The sequence below is a fragment of the Amblyomma americanum genome, chromosome 2, assembly GCF_052857255.1.
Source record: "Amblyomma americanum isolate KBUSLIRL-KWMA chromosome 2, ASM5285725v1, whole genome shotgun sequence".
Lineage (NCBI taxonomy): Eukaryota > Metazoa > Arthropoda > Arachnida > Ixodida > Ixodidae > Amblyomma > Amblyomma americanum.
The window spans coordinates 205,238,427-205,259,759 of record NC_135498.1 but is presented as its reverse complement, the minus strand read 5'-3'; the positions used below and the strand labels follow the sequence as shown (position 1 = coordinate 205,259,759).

Genomic DNA, 21,333 nt, shown 5'->3' with positions numbered 1-21,333 from the left:
CCACCACACCTGCTTATGTCTTAGAGAGAGAAGCCGTCGGCTGCCACGTGCAATGACAGTATACAGTGTGTTCAAAATCACCCTTTAACAAATTTTAAAACAAGCATCGAGAGCAGCACACAAAAGAGGTGACTGTAAATGGGTTCTGCGAACAAGCGGACACAAATTCAGAGGAATGTTGGGATGGTGACCTGAGTAATTACTGAAATTTAATATTTAAGTTTTAGTCCCTGGTGTTAGCGCGTATGTTTTTAAAGAAAACTTAGAGATGATGGTATTAAAATACTTTTCTATTTTCTACAATTTATGTATCGCGCCGCTGTCTTGAGGTACGCACTACTTATTTTTCAGCGCAAAACACACAATTACGCATGCGGGATCGTGGCGCTCAACATGAAGCTCCTGTCTGATGCGAGGCAGCTTTTGCGTATGGAGATTCGCCTGACAAGAATGTGGAGTTAAATGCGGCGGATATAAATTGTTGGCCTTGGCCAGCAGTGCGGTATCGCTTCTCTTGACCGCATGCAAAGTTTAAAGAAGCACCACGTCTTATTAGCTAATCTATAAAAAATCGCCTAAAGAAACAGCCGTCGCCCCATGTCGGCAGAACATTGATCATTGGGTTTCATATGAAAAACAAAGAGTTACAACAGTCGCCCTCAATTGCACACTCTTGACAGGCGGAGTGCCATACTCTGCAGCTGCTACACACCACAGAGGAGCCTCATGTTGAGTGCCGCGGTCTCGCTGCCATAATTACACTTTTAGGACATAAACAAGCTCTTAAATCTGTACAAAGTTGAATTCAATTCAGTTCAATTCAAAACTTTCATTTCCTACGACTTGTTGGCGGTCATCAGGCGAAAAAGCTGCCATTGTCAGCTTGAGGGTGCCTGATGCCCGTACAAGGCAGCAGCAGCATATAGGCAACAGAAAATTCTGAACACATGTGCATAGTTACACTCTTGCAGAAATTGACTGACCGAAAAACATTGTCAATACACTTCAGCAAGAAAATATACAGTATGAAAAACTGAAGGGCAATGAAAATACAGTGAATACCAGTAGCTGCACAAAAGCTGGTTGAGAAAAAAAATCACGCGTCTGTTTTCTATATTACATGTGCTTACGTCATAATTTTTAGACAGGAATTTGTTAAGCAAGCATGGCAAATTGTTTTCGAGTGACTGTAGCATATAATTTATACGTCTGCGTGGTATCAGCCATGTCTGAAATCCATGAGTGCGACAACGACTTTTCTTTATTTGCAACTGCGAAAGTAATTTTACGAGGCTCTTCAACTTTTCATCAGAAAAAAATTATGAGTACAGTAGACGGAACACATCAATTTTTTGACGCTTATTATGTTATATCGTGTGAACAGTGGTGGAGATGAATGTAAGTAGGACACATTTGCAATGCAAAGAAGTGCTCTCTTTTAAAGAAGGAGCACTGTCTGAATATTTGTTCGCGTGGTTGTGGCCCAAAAACCAGTGTGCAGTAATTAATGTGAGAGAAAAACAGTGCATAATAAATTTGAAGTTTTCCCGTATCTGGAATAAAATGACGGCACCGTGCTAGTGTGCCAACTGATGTAGAGAGTGTCTTTGGTAATGCATGAATGGACGATTCCAAGACATGTCAGCAGCGAAGGTCACGCCTCGAATATTTTGTTTCTTAACAATTTCTAAGGGTGCATCTCCAAAACCAACCTTTCTTCTATCTGTGTCTACTTGCCTCTAGCTACGAATAATGTGGCCTTAGATTTATTGCTATTTATTTTTAAACAGTGCTTGTTTGACCAATCCCAAATTATTGCAAGCTCTTTTTTGGCATTTCTTACTACTTGTCTACATTTTAACAAGTGAGAAGATACTCGTGTCTTCTACGTAGAACACGTTTAATACATTACTTTTCTTTCGCACAATAGCGTTCACATAGATGTTGAAAACAAAGGGCCCTAAAGTACTCCCTTATGGCACGTCAGTAATCTGTGTGATGAGTTACTTTCAGCGATAGAAACGCGCTGCTGACGATTGAAAAGATCTAAGTAAAGTGGAACCAGCTGCTCGGACACGATAACTGTAGAGTTTGTCTAGTAATATTTCATGGTTTATGCGATCAAATACTTTGCTGTAGTCAATGAAAATTCTGAAGGTAAGTTTGCCTTCATCAATATTAGAAATAATTAATTCCGTCTGAGTTATAAATGCTCTTTCCGTTCACCTGTCTTTGCAAAAGCAACGCTGGCATCTTAAGGGCACAGGGTAAGCCCTATACTTCCCATGCATTTTAGGCCATGTTGAGGTACATGTTTCTCTCTAACTAATAACAGTAGCCTAATAATACATATATCATTGTTTGCCAAATTTTGTGCTCTTTTTACTGAACTAGAATATTTGAAATGTGTTGCAAATTCGATTTTTAATGAAATTTTTTCCGGTAGTACACAAATCTGGCCTTTCTTTGCGCATTTCAAAATTCATAACAGAATAACTGCTCAGTGAAATTGCTTAATTCTAGTTTAGTAGTTGGCAACACTTATGTAGATGATTGCAAAAAAAATCAGCCGTCTGTCTTGAAAGGCATTGGAAATAATGGTACCTTTGTAAGAAAAAACACTGTTTTGAGATAATAGAGCGTAAAGAGAAAAAAGATGTGAAAAACCATTTTTTATTCGCAGAAACGCCTCCATAGTAATTGGTTTAATAGCTCCCTGCTTCGTGGTCACTGTCGCCGTCATTTTTTTGCTTTTCGGCTTGTCGTTTTGACTGTCGGGCCTCTTTTGTAAGCTGTCGTGTTGCTCGGTCCGCAAAGTACATGCGCTTATGGTCAGCTTCCCTCAGCCACTTGATGGTGTTGCTCCCTGGGTTCAATCCACACGCCTTCAGAACGTTGGCCCGTGCGATGCTACCATCATTAAATGAAAGAACAGCATCCAGTGTTGCCATCCGTAGGGTCCGAAGCCTAACAAACACATTCTTTGGCGCGCGTTCCCAAACAACATGGTTGAACGACTCATTTGCATTTTGAGTTCGCCCATGCAGGCACTTCTCTAGGAGCTCAGCCTTCGATAGCTCCCTATAAATGGGTTTGATAGCCTCCAAGACAGATGCAGGCAAACTCTCCTTGTGGAAAAATGGCTTGCCCTCTGACTGACTTCTTTTTAAGGCACACCACGTATCAGGTCCCTTTGGGCAAAGTCCAAGGCATGGGTCATCGTCTGTGGCCGATAAGTGGAAGAAGGTTGCCCAAACGGCCTTTCGCATTTCATCCAGGTTTCCTACATTTCTTCTGATGGCCAAACCATAGTACGTCTGGAGCTTGTCTATTACTGCATCAGTCAGTCGGCCTCGGCCCGAGAGGCTCTTTCCATCAGAGAGTTTTCCTGCTTTGTTTCCTTTTTTTAGCCTTCGTAACCTTGTGCCCATCCTTTTTTGCACGTGCCCTATGCAGTCAACCTTAGATATTTCAACGGAATCACCATATGGCATTTGTGCCTTCACAGCCATAAAAGCCTTGCTGTCACCATCCCCAAGGTATTTGACGTATCGAACGCCGTGAAGCTCCTCACTCCTGCCGAAAATTTTCAGTGCTCCTGCGACTTCCATTCCACCGCTGGTGCCTTGGTAGTTGCTTTGGCACACCTCTCTATGAAGGGGGTCACTGTTTGTACCCTTGATGCTGCACTTTGGACAACGTTTAGACAAAACCTCCAAATCCAGCACTTTCCCAGAGTCTACACTGGTCGCAGAGACTATGCCGTTATTGGAAGTATGGCCTCGCTTCTGCCAGCTTCCATCAAGAGCAACTGCGATGTCTTTATCCCCCTCATTCAGCTGCACAGCTTCGTCAGCTGCCCTTTTCATCGACTCCTGAGCAGCAGCTTCGATGTGACCTAGAAGCTCTTGATTGTATTTCGCAAACTTTGTCGGCGGCTTAGGAAGGTTTAGCATAGCAAAGAGTATATTTCCTGCAGCCATTCCCTTACCAATGGACCTCAAGGCATACACTAACCTGAGGTTGGCTTCATAGAGGAGAGAAGTAGTTTTCTTCGACGTCTCAAATCGTTGTGCGGCACTACACACTTCACAGTTCAAACTGTAAACGCTTGCAACACCTACCCGTTTTGTCACAATTTCGATGAGCTCAACACTTCCACCGCACTCTCTGCACACACAAATCTGTGTAATTGCGGCACAAATGCCGTCCATGTCCATTAAGGCATATTGGCTGCTGCTCTGTAGCACATCCTCTTCCTGGAAGCACAGAGAAAATCTTGAAAGCTTCGATGTCGAGGAGCTGGCGCGTTCGGCGTTCGGGATCTCATTCGGTCGTGGACATCCTTTTGCTTTTTCACGATGAGCGTAGCGGTTGCCGTGAAATTCACGCCTGACGAAGGCCTTCTTTGCCCTGGGCATCTCAACTTATCAGCAGCAACCAACACCGGCACAATTTACAATACTGATCGAAAGGGATAGCACTCGGACGCAGCTGCATGAAGGTTGCAGAAACGTGGAAAAAACGTGCAAAGCGTCTCAGGATTGTCTTGCCTAAAAAAGAGGAGCTGTACAATAGTTGCCAGACAATTTTTTATATGTAGCTGATTTTAGACAAGTTTTGAAATCAGGTGGTGGACTTTTTGGTTGAAAAAATTGACGTTAATCCTGAAAGGGGGCGTGGCCGCTCACTACTTGGTTTCGGAAAAAGCGTTTTGCAGCCGTAAATATGGCTTTCTGAGGAAAGTGCGATCATGGAACATGTGTAGAAAGAATTGAACTTCTAAAATACCAAAAGAAAAAAAAACGATTTTTTTTCTAATTTTACCTTACCCTGTGCCCTTAAAGCAGGTTATGTTTAACAAAAAAGCTGTTCATGCGCAAAAGAATAATCTCCTCAAAACCCTTTCAAAATACAGGAAGCACTGAAACTGGTCTATAGTTGTTAACGTATTTTTTATCGCCCCCCTTAAAAAGAACTGAAACTTTTGCGATTTCATTCCGTCCGGAAAACAACCAGATGCAAGAGCCACATTGAATATGTATGCCAGATATGGCGCAATAATGTCCATAACATATTTCGCGGCCTTTATTTGAAGACCGTCGATACCGCTGACATTGGTGTTTTTCAAATTCATAAACGTGTGATAGATTTCTGTTCAATCTGTTGGGTCAAGAAATAGTGTCTCCTTACACTGGTATTGATACAAAAAGCGCTAGGCGAGTTGTCGACTGCTGGCTTTGCAACATTGACGATGTCTTCATTGAAATACTCTGCTAGGGTAATTCCGGATAATCATATACCACCTATAGTCAGTGTCAATTCAGAAGTGTTTTTTCGTGTCGTTTGTCTATTTAGGGCTTCGTTGAATATTTTCCAAACTTTGTCCGGACGCTCTTTTCTTGTAGCATTGAAATGTGGTTGTAGTAGTACTTCTTACCTCTTCACAATTCCGCGTTGAGTTTGTTCGATACTTCTAAAATAATTCAAATTTAGCTAGGTCTTTTGTCTTGAGGAAGGCTTGAAAAAGAAGGCTCTTTTTTCAGTTATCATTTTTATGTGTGCTGGTCCTAGCCATGATTTAGTTATTTTTTCCTATGTCTAACATTCTGATATAGGAACAAGTCATACAGCTGACGGAATATTAAAAAATCTTAAAAAAGGTTTAGCATACGAGATGACTTTAATGTTAAGCATTCAATACGTCTGTTCCATGTTAAATTTTCAGAAAAATAGGCCGCGAGGTATTTCTATTGTGTCCAGGAAGTAAGGCGGTCAATTTATTCACTGATCTCAAAGTATAGCGTTTACGTGTGAATGACACAAGTTGACGTTTAGCCCTGTTTAAAGACACGCACCACTTATTGCACGAAGCGTGGATTTTGTTCTGATCATTCCGCTAACTGCAAACATCAAAATCATTTTCTACATTCTTTAATATGGCACAATCAGCAGCACATAACCTCATCGTCTGCGAAACGTTTCGAGGTCTTTACAAGCATCTGTAATTTATCCTGTTTGAACACTGTTTTTTTCGGACTAAGGTGGTAGAATAACTGATATATAATTAGAAAAATTGTCACTGATGTCAATGCGGATTGTACCAGCCGATAGAACAGGGGTGTCTGCATTGATAACAAAATGATCGAGAAGTGTCTGACTTGTCCAGGTTACACGAGTTGGCGTCGTTATGACGTTATGGAACCCAGAAGCAAGGAACTTTTTCCAAATTCACGAGAATGTGGACGATCAGTCAGCATGTCAATATTCATGTCACCGCCGAGTAGCAACCGATAATGGTGAACCGAGGCATATTCAAGTATTTCTACAAATTTTATGAACTCGTTGCGACTACCAGAAGGAGGGCGCTACATGACAAACATTTCATAGGTCGGACATCACACACAGGGCTTCGTAATCAGTCGTGCCAAGTGTGGATTCCTTGAGAGCCTGTGCTGATATGCATCGTTTAACATGTAGTGCAACAGCGACTCCACACACGCCTGTTCAGTTGAAGTTGTAATGGGCGTAGTCAACTGAGCTCAGTACAAGCCTGCTATTCTGATACCAGGTTTCCGAGAACACGATGCCGTGAAATTTGAAATGGAAGTAACTTAGGAACGCAGCAACCTTATCGGGTTTACATGCATTGATATCAATAGCGGATATGCTATTCTGCGTTTGACCACAATGAACTTAAATGTCGCAGTATATATGGCGTATTCATTATACGTGAACAGGGGGGGGGGGGTACAGCCTTAGAGAAGAAGAAAAGGGAAACAAACGCTCAATATTACATAGGTCCCTATCAGAAGCAATCCGTACGGCATCGCCCCCTCTTCTTTTCGCTCATAGACCTTGCCGTTCCGCACCCACATAAAACTGAATCCGCGTTAAATCTTTCTTGTGCAAGCTAGGTGCAACAACCATTTCAGTGCAGGACACAGGTGTTCGTTTACGAAGATCTGTGCTTCACTTTGCGTTCACTTTGGATTCCGATGTTGCTTTTCTTTATTACAGTTCGAAGTGCCCTTTCAAGAACTGCGTCTATCTTTTGTTTGCTTTTGAACAGCGCAGCAGTAGATTGCTCTTGCCCTCTTCTCGAGTTGGTACACGGTGGCACACCTCGATGTCGGCAGGACTTACAGGTTCGCCTATGATGTCACCTACCGAAGTCACCATGTCCAGGACATTCTCATCCTGTTTCTCTTGGATACCTCGGATTTTTACATTGGTCCTCCGAGAGTACTGCTCACAGTGAACCATTCTGCTTTCAAGTCCTTTGAGAGCGGCGTCGCTCTCCTGGCATTTAGCGCGTAAACTTTTATTTTTCTTTCTTAGAGCAACTGTTTGTGTCGGCGTCTCAGCCGGTTCCTTCTTCATGCTCTCAAACACGTTGCTCATGAAGCTTAATAGAGTAGAACGTTGGGCCAGTTGATGTAGCGACATAATTAAAAAACTTTGCGCAGAATAACACAGGATGGGAGGGAGAAGCACACACACACACACACACACACACACACACACACACACACACACACACACACACACACACACACACACACACACACACACACACACACACACACACACACACACACACACACACACACACACACACACACACACACACACACACACACACACACACACACACACACACACACACACACACACACACACACACACACACACACACACACACACACACACACACACACACACACACACACACACACACACACACACACACACACGCACACACACGAGCGCAATTTTTTTTTCAGCCTGTACAGATCTTCGATAGCCCTGCAAGAGCTTCAATCCAGAAGAACCAAACCCTCCAACGTTGCAGCAGCTCAGTCGAAGCCAGTCGTTGAGCAGACGAACTTGGCGCCAGCATTCTCATTTGAGGATCTTAGCAATTCTTTTCCAGTGTCCGACGGACGGTCCAATCTCACTAACAAGTATTGCAATCTCTGGAGGGCACAAGCCCTCCAGAGATTGCAATACCCTTTGGTGAGCTCGTGTGTGTGTGTGCGTGTTTCTCCCTCCCGACCGTTGTTATTCTGCGCAAAGTTTTATGTTGCAATTATGTTGCTCATGAATTGCACGCTGTCTTTCAGTGTCTCAATCTCAGCACGAAGCCCGCGCAGGTCAGAACGATTGTCCCCGTCTGAGGCCTACGGTGGGTTAGGCATTACCAATTGCCGTGAGGAAACTCACAAACCCTACAAAAAAAAGATCAATAGCGCTTCAGAAAGAAAAGCATCTTTGCAGCAGCAACAGCAAAAGCAAAAAATAAAGCAACCAGCCACAGGATAGCTTCACACCAACCTGCAGTGCAAAATGCACTCGATAATTTGTGGTGCCGGCTAGTTGCCGCTGCTGCCAAGTGGTCCGTACATCACGCGCAGTCCCTCTATGAAGCTAGTCCCCGGAAGTCGATGAAGATAGCTTCCGGTAGAGTCAGCACCAGTGGAAAGCTGCCGCAGCCAAGTGGGTCACGTGGATGCTAGCTGGGTGAAATAACCACTATTTGCAATCCTGCAGTGCAAAATGCGCTCGGTAAGTCGAAGCACCGGCTAGCAGCCGCTGATGCCAAGTCGTCCGTCCGTCACGCGCAGTCCTTTTATGAAGCTTGTCCCCGGGAAGTCGACGAAAATAGCTTCCGGTAGAGTAAGCGCCAGTGGAACGATGCCGTAGCCAGGTGGGTCACGTGGATGCTAGCTGGGTGGAAGACCACTACTCGCAGTCCTGCAGCGCAAAATGCGCTCGTTAAGTCGAAGTTCCAGCTGGCTGTCGCTTCTGTTTGAATGCCTCGCCTCTAAGCTTCCAGGACAAACATGCAAGCTAACTGCAGTCAGAAAAGTTGACAGGCGAATTTTTATTAATTGCTCCGGTTACGGTGACAATTTTTCTCACTGTATCCCTCTTGCCATATAACCCATTTACAGCAATAACTGTCGAGTATTGCTCACGGGTTTTATTTTCTACACCCTAAGAGCTTAATTTTTAACACCCCGTATGTAGCTTTTTACATAGCCGGTGGTTGTATTGAGAAGAATATTAATTTGACATTGTTCTTTTCGACATGAAAACCTTTAAGCGACACTTCTAAACCAGGGACGGCGTGCCTTGTGTGCACATTAAATTTCTTGCTCTTAAAATGCAATGACGGCTGTGCAAGGACGGCTGTGTAAATACGGCTGTGCCGGGAAGCAAGTTGCACGCATCGTTGAAACGCTTCATGGGTTGTCGTTGGGATAAATTCGTTCTCTCCGCTTAACCGTAGCTGACACAGTTCAAAACAACCGACCCCACCTCGAGATTGCGCGCGCTGTACTGAGAACACGTCACCAGGGGGAGGGGGGGGGAGGTCTCGCTCTCAGGAAACAGAGGAACAACACTTTATGATACAAACAAGGCAATAACAACAATAACTCCAGCTAGCAACAAAATAAGCTAAGGTACATAAGTCGTATTACTCACCAACAGAACATAAGCGAATTTTCGCCCACTATAGGATATGGGAGAAACTCTGAGGCCCAACGGGACGAGCTCGCGGGGAAATATACCCACGAGGCCTCGCCCCGCTGGTGGAGGGTGCCGCGCTGAAACACTGTTCATGGCGCTCGTGTCGCTACGACGCAGGTGCCCTCCCTTTTTAGTTAAGGTAACTAGGGGTTGGGGGGACGCATCGTGGGGACGCAAGCCAAAGGGGCCGGAGCGGGGCGAGTTCCCACCATCTCAAAAAATAATGGGGATGTACGAATAATACTTTTTCCTAACCGAATCTGATAGGAATGGTTTAGTAAAGAAAACGAATAAAAAACGAACCGAATAATGATAAAGTCAGTCTAGCGTTGGTAAGCCATATAGCCCTGTATTCCAACACGGAGCCTAAAACGTGAGCCATAAAAGTTGCATCACTTGTTTCAATTAATTTAACGCAGTTACTCTGATAATACTTTCGGGTGATTATTATCATCATCATCAACCTGACTACGCCTACTGGAGGGCAAAGGATTCTCCTATGCCTATACAATAAACCCTGTCCTCTGCCGGCTGCGGCCGCTGGATCCACACAGACTTCTCGATCTCAACCGCCCACCTAACTTTCTGCCATCCTCTGCTCCGCTTGCCTTATCTTCGAATCCACTCCGTTATCTTTAAGGGCCAGGGGTTGTCTTGCCTTCGCATCATATTCCTTCCTAAAGTCCATTTCTTCCTCTGGATTTCGACTAGAATGGCATTTAACAGCGTCTGTTCCCTCACCCACTCTGCCCGCTTCCGACCTCTTAACGTTACGCCTATCATTTTTCTTTCCATAGCTCGCTGTGTTGTCCTTAACTTAAGCTGAACCTTTTCGTTAGCCTCCATGTTTCTTCCCCGTAAGTGGGTACTGGCAAGACATAGGTGTTGAATACTTTTGTCTTGAGGAATATTTGTAAACTGCCATTTATGATCAGAGAGAACCTGTCATACGCGCTCGAATCCCGTTTTTATGCTTCTAGTTATTTCCTTCTCATGATCTGCATCAGGGCTCACTACCTGCCTTAAGTAGACGTATTCCCTTACCACTTCCAGCACTTCGCTACCAAATGTGAACTACTGTTTCCTTGCGAGACTGTGAACATTATTTAACTTCATTATGCGCTACTCAAGAGGACGAACAACACAGGAAGCAAGAAACCACCCACACAGAGGGCGTAAACTATCCACTGATTTTATTGCGTGGGAAACTCATTTCATAATAACGGTTAAAAGAAAGAAAATATCTAAAGAAACATGTGGTTTCTTGCGTCCTGTGTTGTTTGTACACGTCAGTAGCGCACTAATGAAGTAAAATATGAACCAACTAGGCCCATTTGCAGCTTTTTTTTTGTTGAACATTGCTTCGGTTTTCTGCATGTCAATTTTTAGACCACAGCTCTCCTCTGTGGGTGTAACTCATTGATGATGTTATGCAGTTCATATCTTGAGTGACTTAGCAAGGTAACGTCGTGAATTTAATGTAGTTGTAATCAAATAAATTCAGTTGTCACCTGCAGGCGGCGGCCACCTACCATGATTGGGAAGCGGCAAAGTGGAAAGAGGAATCTCCCTCTTCACGTTTAGACGAGACGAAGCGGATAGCAAGAGCGAGAGTGAAGAGAGAAAGGCGACTGGCGGCCAGTGCAGATCAGAATAGGCCTCTTCGATTGTCCACCTCTGGCTGCCTGCCGGCTGACCAAGGGATCGCAGAGCGCGGAGCCAGGCGCTTGTTTTCCCACTTTCGGTGGCTGCCCAGAACGCATTGGTTTTTCTATGGCAGGGTGGTTTAGGGCGCGGGCAGCCAGGCATCCAGATTCACCAGGACGATTTTGTGCTGGAAGCGCTCTGGCGACTGGCAGACGGTGAAAAGATACGGAAGTAGGAAGCTCTCGCGGCCTTTTCTATATGGACTAGCAGGACCACTGTTCTTCTTGCGAAGTTTTGTTCGGTCTCAAGTTTGACGTAGGCGTTCGTCTCGATTCCGCGGTTCTTAATACGAAGATTTGTTTGATCTCTAGCGCGGGGCAGGCGCTCGTAATGAGTATGCCACGGGACAACTCGTCTGTGTCTCCTTCAATGACGCCGTTAGTTTTCGCAGCTTATTTATTTATTTTTCTTTTGTGAGTGAACATATGTTGGTCGTCTCGCCACCTTGCCAGCACAATGATTGATTCATATTACGATCGTATAGTTCAGATTGACATAATGTTTCGGCTGTTAATTCCGTGCACCCGGCTGATATTTGGATGGTGTTCTATACCTTTCTGCAAAATCTGACACAGAACCTAGGTCCGACAACGCGGTCAGACACGCGCGTGCAAGCGTAATGTTGAGCGCGTTCTTCCTTGTTTTTCTACAATGTGGAAATGCGGATAAGCTTTGAGAAAGGGTTGATTGATTTAAACACGTCCTTTACTGACAGCCATTGTGTGCACGTAGCTCGAGGCATCTTTGACCGAAATATGTGGCCCCAGCGGTCGAGGCGGGCGCTGATGTGGTCTTCGCCGGCAGCCGTAAGGCCTGGTGCTCAGGTCTTTAGCTACAAGTGCTTAATATGACCTAGATGCTCCGTATGCACACATGACCTCGTATGTGACTCATATTCGATAGAAAAATTTCCTAGCTTGAATCATAATACATGCACAAGCAGTACTTCGCCGACACGCCAGGCCGGATTTTAACGCCTTTCATTTCATCTGAGTGCTCGCTCTCTGCTTATAAATTTGTTCCCTACACGCGCTTCCTCGAGAAAACTTTCAACCAGCTGATACCTGCGTTTGTCGAGATTGGGCTTGCATTCCTGGTCGGCAGCGATATTAATAGCCGGCAGGCGACAGACTACATTTAAGCGGGGCGTATTCTGATTTTCCGCTTACGGCTCACAGAAAGTGCAGCGGTCACACCAGAGTCAGCCACAAAGCAGGGTCGATTGTCTGAGAGAATGCTTACAGAGCACCTAATAAATAAGCGATAATCCCAGAGTGAGCCGTGTCGTTCGATGACCAATACACACGCAATTGTTCCCCCCGATGTGGTGCCGAACGATCGAATGAAAGACATTAGAGGGCGACTGCTGGTTGCATGATTTTGAGGATTTCTCAAAGCTTATGTGCACACTTATCAAAATCACACAGCACATCAAGATCCATACGCTCGCTTCGTCGTCGCCGATATATAGGTGTGCGAGCGCGATGTACATGTTTGCTCTGCCATCTGCGGCCGGCCTCAATAACTTAACGTCGTTTCTTCAGCTGCTAAGGATCCTATTTCTCCCATACGCGTGCCAGCAAAGAGACGCAGCAGCACTCGAAGCACAGATCACCTGCCTTCAGTGATCCGTGGCAGGTATTACCACCGTGGTAGTCGGCAGACTTGTTCCGCTGGTCCATGTCACCATGATGCGCCTTCCTGTCATAAGCGAATTTTCTGGTATTCAGCCGCTCACTCGTAAGCGGAAAATCGACGGCACATAGGAAAACAGCGCTGTCTTGATTGTTGCTTAAGCTTTTTTGTTCCGCTGAATGCCGTTCGGCCGAATAATTTTGGAAAGGCTCGATTTATGTTTGCAATCACGGTTCCCCTGTTTTTGGTTTTTTTTTTCGCCTTAATTTGTCTATAATGGTCGTTTAAAACGTTTAATGGGGGAAGATCCACTAGATTGTCGTTAGTGGCTTTGTGTTATAGCCAATCCAGCCGCCATCGTTTCGGCCGTGGCCACACGTACTCCACCGACGTGAAATCTAGAACATTGGAGTGCTTCAAAACATAAACGAACTCCCAGTACCAACATACGGTGCTCTTACTACCTAAAGAAGATTGAGAAGTGAAGGCAGTGAATTCGATCGCATTTCCACACTGCTACTGCTGAAAAACGTAAAGCGAGTCACCACAGGTATTTTATGTTTAGGCTTTGTTCTCTCTTCTGAATGACTTATTTAGAATGTACGACCATTGACAACCATCTTTTTATTATAACTGAATAGAGGATCCCTAGTTCCGGAATACACCCTTAATTACTCATCTGTTTCTTCGACGTTGCTCGCATCTAAGCGCGAATGTCGATATAACAATGTCTGGAGCTAAATCAGAGGACGCTCTTGCAAAGCGTTAGTTTAGTGTAATGGTACACCGAACCTGCCTTCAAGTGTTGTACGAGGGCTTGTATCTAGTTATGCTGAGTCCGCTTCTATTGTCGGGCATGCCGACACAACAGCATGCTCGTGTGTTACAGCGCTGTGCTTTAGAAAAAGACCTTGGCTTTATAAGTGAGCAGCATGTTGGACGCGCATATTTACATGCTACGATCTTATGAAAACTTTTCAAGAAAGTCACTGAAATTAAATATGACGCCTTGTTTTCGACACTATGGGTGGTGGTGGTGAAAACATTTATTACGGATGAATAGGAGGTATGTTTGGATCAGCCCGTAAGGGACCGATCCGTACAAGCACTAGGTGGAGGTCCCTAGTATGGGACCCCAGTGGCGGTTGCCGCCGCCCGGGCGCGCCCGACTAAGGCTTGTTGGGCCTGTAAGTCGTGGCAGCCGAGCAGGGTCGCCTCCCAGTCCTCCCGGGTTGGGTTGGGGATGGGGGGAATAGCGGGGTTGGAGGGGCAGGCCCAAACCATGTGATAGGTGTCAGAGGACACTGCACTACATTGTGGGCAGCTGCCAATAAAGGAGGAGTCAAAATGTTTTAGCACTGCCGGGCACAGCAATGTATTGGTGAGAAGGCGGAGAAGGAGCCGCTCATCCGCCTTCTTCAGGCCTTTACATGGACTAGGGTAAAGGCGATGACAATTTTGATATTATGTTGTAATATCTTTGAATGTATAGACCGGATTAAAATCGGGTTCTTGATCGGATGGGGAGGAGAAAACAGCCCGGTGAGAGAGCGCGCGGGCGGCTGCGTCTGCTGCCTCGTTTCCTGCCAACCCCTGATGAGCAGGGGCCCATATGAGGTAACGGTGTGCGGGGTCCGTATCCCGTATGCAATTTTGGTATATTCGATAGGCTAGGAAGGGAGTGCAGCCTTGTTCGACGTTCCGACAGGCCAATCGCGAGTCGGTGATTATGTATTTTGAATTGGAATGTGAGGCCGCGAGAGCAATCGCGACCTCTTCTGCTTGTGTTACACTGCGGGCTCTGAAAGTTAGGCCGTTAACTGTGTTGCTGTTGTGAACTACCGCGGCCGTGTACCATCCCCCGTGGTGAGGGCCGGAGGCGTCCACGTAGTAGACACCTGTTTTGTTGCCATAATATCGGGCTAGCGCTTCCGCTCGTGCCAGGCGCCGACCATTATGGTCTTCGTGTGACATGTTTGCTGGAAGAGGCCGCACGTGGAGGGCACGTCTCCACAGTTCCGGGATGCGAAACCTGTCTTCCATTGGAGGGGTGTGTTGGATATGGAGTCGAGCAAGAAGGCGGCGACCCGACACCGTTAGCGACAGGCGCGTGTACTGGTTTGTAAGGTGCGCCTCCCGGAGCTCCCGGAAAGTGTTCACCACCCCAAGAGCCATAAGCCGGCTGTTTGAAGTAGTGATGGGGAGGTCAAGGGCACGTTTAACAATTTTGCGAAGGATGACCTCAAGGGCGTCCTCCTCTTGTTTCCGTAAGTGGAGATAAGGAGTCGAATAGAGAATTCGACTAGTCACGAAGGCGTTTGCCAGCCGCAAGGCATCCTTACTTCGTAACCCTCCGCGTTTGTTGGAAACCCGGCGGACAATGCGGCCCACCTGGTCCCCCACCTTACGGAGTTTGGCGAATGTAGTGTCTGGCCGCCTGTGTTTGTGGATGTAGAGTCCGAGTACCCGTATCTCATCACTTTCGCGTATGGGACCGCTCTCAAGAGAGAGAGATATTTTAGTTGTGCACTTCAGTGAGGGGCGGAGGTGCACAAATTCCGATTTTTGAGGGGAACATTGAAGACCGCAGCGGCGGGCGTAGCGGTTTACTATCGTCGCCGCTGTTTGCAGGCTGGTTTCAATGTCCCCTGTGCTGCCCTGTGTGGCCCACAGAGTGATGTCATCGGCGTACAGGGCGTGCCGCACGCCGGCGACACCACTCAGCTGGGCTGGCAGGTGTATCATGGCCAGATTAAAGAGCAGCGGGGAAAGTACCGCGCCTTGAGGGGTTCCCCGCGTGCCGAGTAGGTAAGGACCATGGTCTCTATCTTGAATTCGAATGTAGGATTGACGATCCATTAAAAATTGGCTTATGTATTGGAATGTGTTGAGGCCACAGTCGGTGTGACTTAGGTTAGTGAGTATGATCTCATGTGTTACATTGTCAAATGCCCCTTTAAGATCCAGGGCGAGTACTACCTGGTCATTATGGGGGCATTCGAGGGGGTCAAGGACTTCCCGATTGAGTTGCAGGACATCCTGTGCGGATCTGTGTGGGCGGAATCCGAACATGGTGCTCGCAAAGACTTGTTTGTGTTCAAGATATGTAGATAACCGATCCCGCACCATCGTCTCCATTAGTTTGCCCACACATGAGGTGAGAGAGATGGGGCGGAGGTTATCTGTGTCAATTGGTTTCCCAGCTTTAGGAATAAAAGTCACCAAAGCCGTTTTCCATTCGATTGGCAGGGGGGTGTCCCCACGCCAAATCGCATTGACGTATTCCAGGAGGGACTGGTATGCCAAGTCGGGCAGGTTTGTCAAAAGCTTGACGGTGACCTTATCCCGTCCTGGCGCAGTGCCCCGTTTCATTTTGGCGAGAGCCGCCCGCAGATCATGGAGCTGGAAAGGTTGATCCAGCTCCGTGTTCTCTCCGCCTGCATAAGAGTACGCAGATCCACGGGGGTCTTGGGCTGTACACAGATACTGGTCCCGAAGTTTCTGTGCCAGTTGAGTCGTGTTGCCAGGAAAATGGTGCATGGCTCGCTGCAAATGTTTTTGTGTTTCGGTTCGTGTTTGGGTTGGGTCGAGTAGGGCTCGAGAGAGACGCCAAATGTTTCGGCTGGACATTTGTCGCGCGGCCGTGTTGCATCTATCTACCCAGTTGGAGTCAGCGAGTTGGGCCGCGTACTCTGCCGCTTTCTGGGTAAGCTCGGCAATTCGAGCTTTGAGCTTTCTGTTGTGTTTCTGGCGTCGCCTACGGCGGACGAGGCTGCGACGGGCTTCCCAGAGGTGTAGAAGGCGGTTATTCACGTCCGTGACCGCCTCTGAGAGCTGGATGTGTGTTTCATGCGAGGAAAGGTGTGCCAGCAGCTGTTGGGACCATGCTGTGTAGCCTTGCGCGGAAATGGGTGTATTATCAAGTGAGTTAAAATTTTGCCTGAATTTCGTCCAATCTGGGATATGGGCTTGTGTTCTGGGACGCTTGAGGGGGCGTGTGCGTAGTGTAGTGTTAATGATGCAGTGGTCGCTACCGAGGGTCTCCTCGGTGTTGAACCAGTCTGCGTGTTGTATGTTGCGAGTGAAGGTTAAGTCCGGACACGTATCCCGTGTCACGGAATTTCCTAGCCGGGTTGGGTGGACAGGGTCCGTGTGGAGGGTGAGGCCCAACGTGGACGCAAGCTCCGCTAGCTTACGCCCGCGTGACTCCTCCTTGCGATACCCCCATTGCTGACTGGGAGCGTTAAAGTCGCCCACAATAAGCAGGGGATCGCGGCCCGCTACTCTTAGCGCGCGGCTAAAGAGGTCGGCAAAAGTCACTCGCTTTAGTTTGGGAGAGCAGTACACGTTGAGTATATGCAACGGTGGGTCCCTGCGGCGGACTGGTAGGAGGGTCACCATTACATAAGAGTACTCTAGTGGGAAGTCGAGATCCACTAGATTTGCTGTGTAGTCTTTGTGGACAAGAAGACAAGACGCGGGATCCTGTTGGAACGTCGTGCAATTTGAAATTGTGGCGCCCAGGCCTGGCTCTTGGAGGGCAACCACGGCTGGTAAGGACTCGAAATTTTCAAAGTAGAGGCGGAAATTGGCCCGCTTAGTGCGGTCCTTAAAGCCTCTACAGTTCCACTGTGTTATTGAAGTTGACATGGCCGAATTGGAGATGGCGGAATTCCTTTGATTAAGGTGTCTCGTCATGATTTAAAATTCTTGGGGGGGAGGAGGAGGGATTGGCTGCCTCAGAGCCAGCTACTTGCGCCATCAAGGGGGTGATGACGGATGGAGCGGGGCAGTTGTCCTCATTGTCCGAATCAATAATCAGACGGGTGAATTTTGAAGGGCGGGATATGTCCCTAATGGGTCCCGTCCGACGGAGGAGGCGGGGGTTGTCCGAGATGTGTTTTGAGACCACCGCGGGGACGGCAGATTTGACCTTTGTCAAGATCTGGTCCATGGCGGTCTCGATCATATATCGCAATTTAGAGGTTAAGCGCTTCTCCATCGCAGAAACGGCTGTCACGAGGGCAGGCGAGATCTCCACGTCGCTCTCCATTGCGTCCGAGTTCTGCGGGCTCGGTGCGGCGGACGCCAATTTTGATTCTAAATTTTGAATTTTGTTGAGCAAAAGCTCATTCTGTGCCCGGAGCACGTCTATCTGTTTTTTGTATTCCGCGTCGAGTGCGGAGACGGTTACGGGGGAGGGTGAGGGATGGGAGGAAGAGGAGGCGATCTCAGCCCAGCTGCTCACCTGTTTTGTGGTGTTGAGGCGCTGATGCCCGGGCGTCGGCAGCGCCAATTGTCTTGAGGGCCGGGAAGTGGCCAGTGTCTCTGCCGCTGGGCGGTGGAGGCGCCGTCTTCTTCCCGGGCGCTGGTTTCACCGACGGTGAAGAAGGTGACGATGTCTTGTGGTCGGTGCCGTGAGCACCACGCGGCGTTCCGCCACCGGCACCTGGTTTTGAATGACTTGGCTGCTTGCCAGGTCGCTGGTTTTTTGGCACCTCTGGGCGCTTAGCCTTGGGGCCATGCACCTTGAGCTGCCGGAATTTTCCCGTGCAGTCGCGGGAGTTGGTAGCGTGGGCTTGCCCACAGACTGCACAGGACAGACTGCATTCATGCTGGGCCTTGACTCCGTCGACGGTCGGCGCCGTTTGGCCACACAGGCCGCACTTTTCATCCGGGCAGGGGCAGGTGTCTGCTCGGTGGCCCACAGTGCCGCACCGCACGCAGGCCGGAATGGTTCTCTTGTACGGACGCACAATGGTCACCTCAGAGTTGTAATGCACATATCGCGGCACCACTTTTCCCACGAAGGTGAGCGACGCGACGTCGGATTTGCCAAGCTTGCGGATATCGGCAAGCTCTCCAGCACGCCACTGGATCTTGTTTTGGAGGGACTCACTGGTCTCGTGCTTGGCCACGGTGATGACGCCGCGGCACACGTCTCCAGTGAGTTTCAACTGGCCGTACATGGAGAGCTGGCCCTTCGGTGATGTTAGTTGAAAATCCCGCAGAAGCTTGTCCGCGACGTGCGGCTCTCTGGTGCCTGCGACGATCAGGTTTTGCTCCCATGTGGGGAGCAGGCTGAGGGATGCTGCGGCCTTGACGCCCAGGTAGTCCGCGAACGCTGCTCCCAGCTCGCCATGTTGGTAGACATCCCTGAGAGCGACGGTCACCCGGGGCTTCAGGATTATGACGATGTCTTCTGGATGAAGACGCGGCAGTGGCTTTGGTTTCCAAGAGGGTCCGGTCTTAGACTGGGCCCCTCCGTGAAGCGCTGCAGCGCGCGCAGCAGCGCTGTGCCGTGTTGAGCGGCCTGCCGACGTGGCGTCCGCTTTCTTGGAGGCGGCGTCCCGCTTGCGGGAGCGGCGTTCCACTAGTTTGAAGAGCCTGGGGTTCTCGATGGGCGCAGAATCCGGACTCTCAGGCGTCGGAGCTGAAGGAACCTCGGACCAGGCCATGGCGTGCGGGTCGTAGCCGCGTTGTACTTTTTGGGCAGCCATCTTGACACGGGTGGGCGACTCACTCACGGCCGAGCGTCTGCGTAGGCGTTAGGCCTAGCGCCGTCGCCACGAAACGCAAGTGAGGATCGGCCCTAAAATGCGTAAATGTTGCCCCACCTGTGTGTGAGTGGTGTCCACAGGTAGCTGTCGACTTCGCGAACACAGAAGCGGCTGTGTTGACGGGGTTCCGGCCGAGGAACCGTGGCTCCAGCCAAAAGTTGGTGGAGACGATGCGCTGTATGTCCACTCGCTTCGCGCGCTCACAGCGCCACCCCTTCCACACGCAGCGGCCTTGTGGCGCGTGCGGCGCAGCTTTATTCTCCCTCAGTGAGTGTTCATTCGAAGGCTTCTTCATACTTCAGAGAAGTTGTTGTTCTTTTTTTTGTTTTGGGGGAAAAGAAATGGCGCAATATCTGTCTCGCATCTCGGCTGACACCGGAACAGCGGAGTAAGGGAAGGAATAGAGGAGGACTGAGAGAAGAAAGGAAGAAAGAGGTGCCGTAGTGGAGGGCTCCGGAATAATTTCGACCACTTGGGGATCTTGAATATGCACTGACATCGCACAGCACACAGCCAGCTTTGCGTTTCGCCTCCATCCAAAGGCGGCCGTCGCCGTTTTTTCACCAGCCACGGTGGCGCAGTGGTTAAAGCGCTCGTCTACTGAGCCGGAGTACCCGATTCGAAGTTGCGGAGTAAAATTTTTGTTTGAATGTGCTTCACTTGTTACGCGGTGTCTGTGCAGACGCCAAACATGGAACACGAATCTTTTGTTTGTGACGTGCGCTGACGCACTTGGAAGCAAAGCGTACTACCACAGCGGCCGGATTCGCGGCGTACCACGCATTTCAGACCGCATTTCAATGGCCCGCACAAGCGTGCACACGTTTGATGCGGAAGAACTTCTGAAGCCTCAACGGCTTATAAAACTGGAAGTTGGCGAACAAGTTATAAGGCCTATACAGATAAGCAAATGGCTTTCAGTTTTACTGGATGATCGCTTCCAGAGCACAGCTTCTACGAGGTCATTTCTCATTTCCCCCTATGTTTGTAGAGGTCACATAAACGGTGCCATGTGTCCACCGTTGCTTCCTTCGGATAAATTATAGCTTCGTGGGCGCGTTGTTTGTGTGTTTCTTCGTGCAAAGTAGAAATTAAGTTCAACGTCCTCAAAAAACTGAAATCGTGAATCAAATTTTTCTGTCGGCAATTTGATACGATGGTCACGTGTTGTTCAAAGAATCAGAAGAAAAATCTGACACCAAAACAGAAAAACGCAGCGTTGATTTCTGAATGCAATAAGCTGAAAAAGCTGGCGATAGCTTCAGAACATGTGCTTAAAAATATACAAATATACAAGAGTTCTGAGGGAACCTTAACATTGAGCTGAAAGATATTGCGCTGCATGAAAGCGAATGCCACTGAGCTGTGTTAGAGCAGTAAGGCGACGTGATCCAAGAGCCATAGTTAATGGGATACAACGGCGCAAGAAAGCGAGGGCGAGAACTTGAAATAGACGCGACGGGCGCGTCCTCATCCTTTTTTTATTTATCTTGCGCCGTTGTATTCCACTAGCTGAGGTTGTTCACCAACTAGCTTTTCACCAAGAACCTATTGGTGATGATGACGTACACGTTTGCACTGTGTGCCCAAGAAGGATGGCGGCTGTCCTAACGTTACTGGGCAATTTCGCACACGCTGGAAGCGTAACGCTGTTCCTGAAAAGGCATGGAAGAAGCTACTCGTCCGGTCAGATTTGGGTTCACCGCTAAGTCTACAGTGTTTGTCAGCGAAGACTTATGCATGACCCTAAACGTACTTCTCAGCATAACTATCACTCGAAATAACGCGAAAGAAGTGAAAGAAGCCAACAAGCCAGCCACTACTTATTGAGCTATTATAAAAATTAAAAATTTCTTGCTTGAGAGTCGGATACATCGTGTGTGTTTCGTGCAAC

At 48.0% G+C, this 21,333-nt stretch overlaps 1 protein-coding gene and 1 pseudogene across 1 annotated transcript in view; one reads left to right on the top strand and one right to left on the bottom strand.

The window, feature by feature from the left end:
* Window positions 1–21,333, top strand: part of LOC144122111 (histone-lysine N-methyltransferase PRDM7-like) — a 253,642-nt gene that overhangs the window by 5,158 nt on the left and 227,151 nt on the right. The window lies entirely within an intron of this gene.
* Window positions 14,002–15,624, bottom strand: LOC144119339 (uncharacterized; annotated as a pseudogene).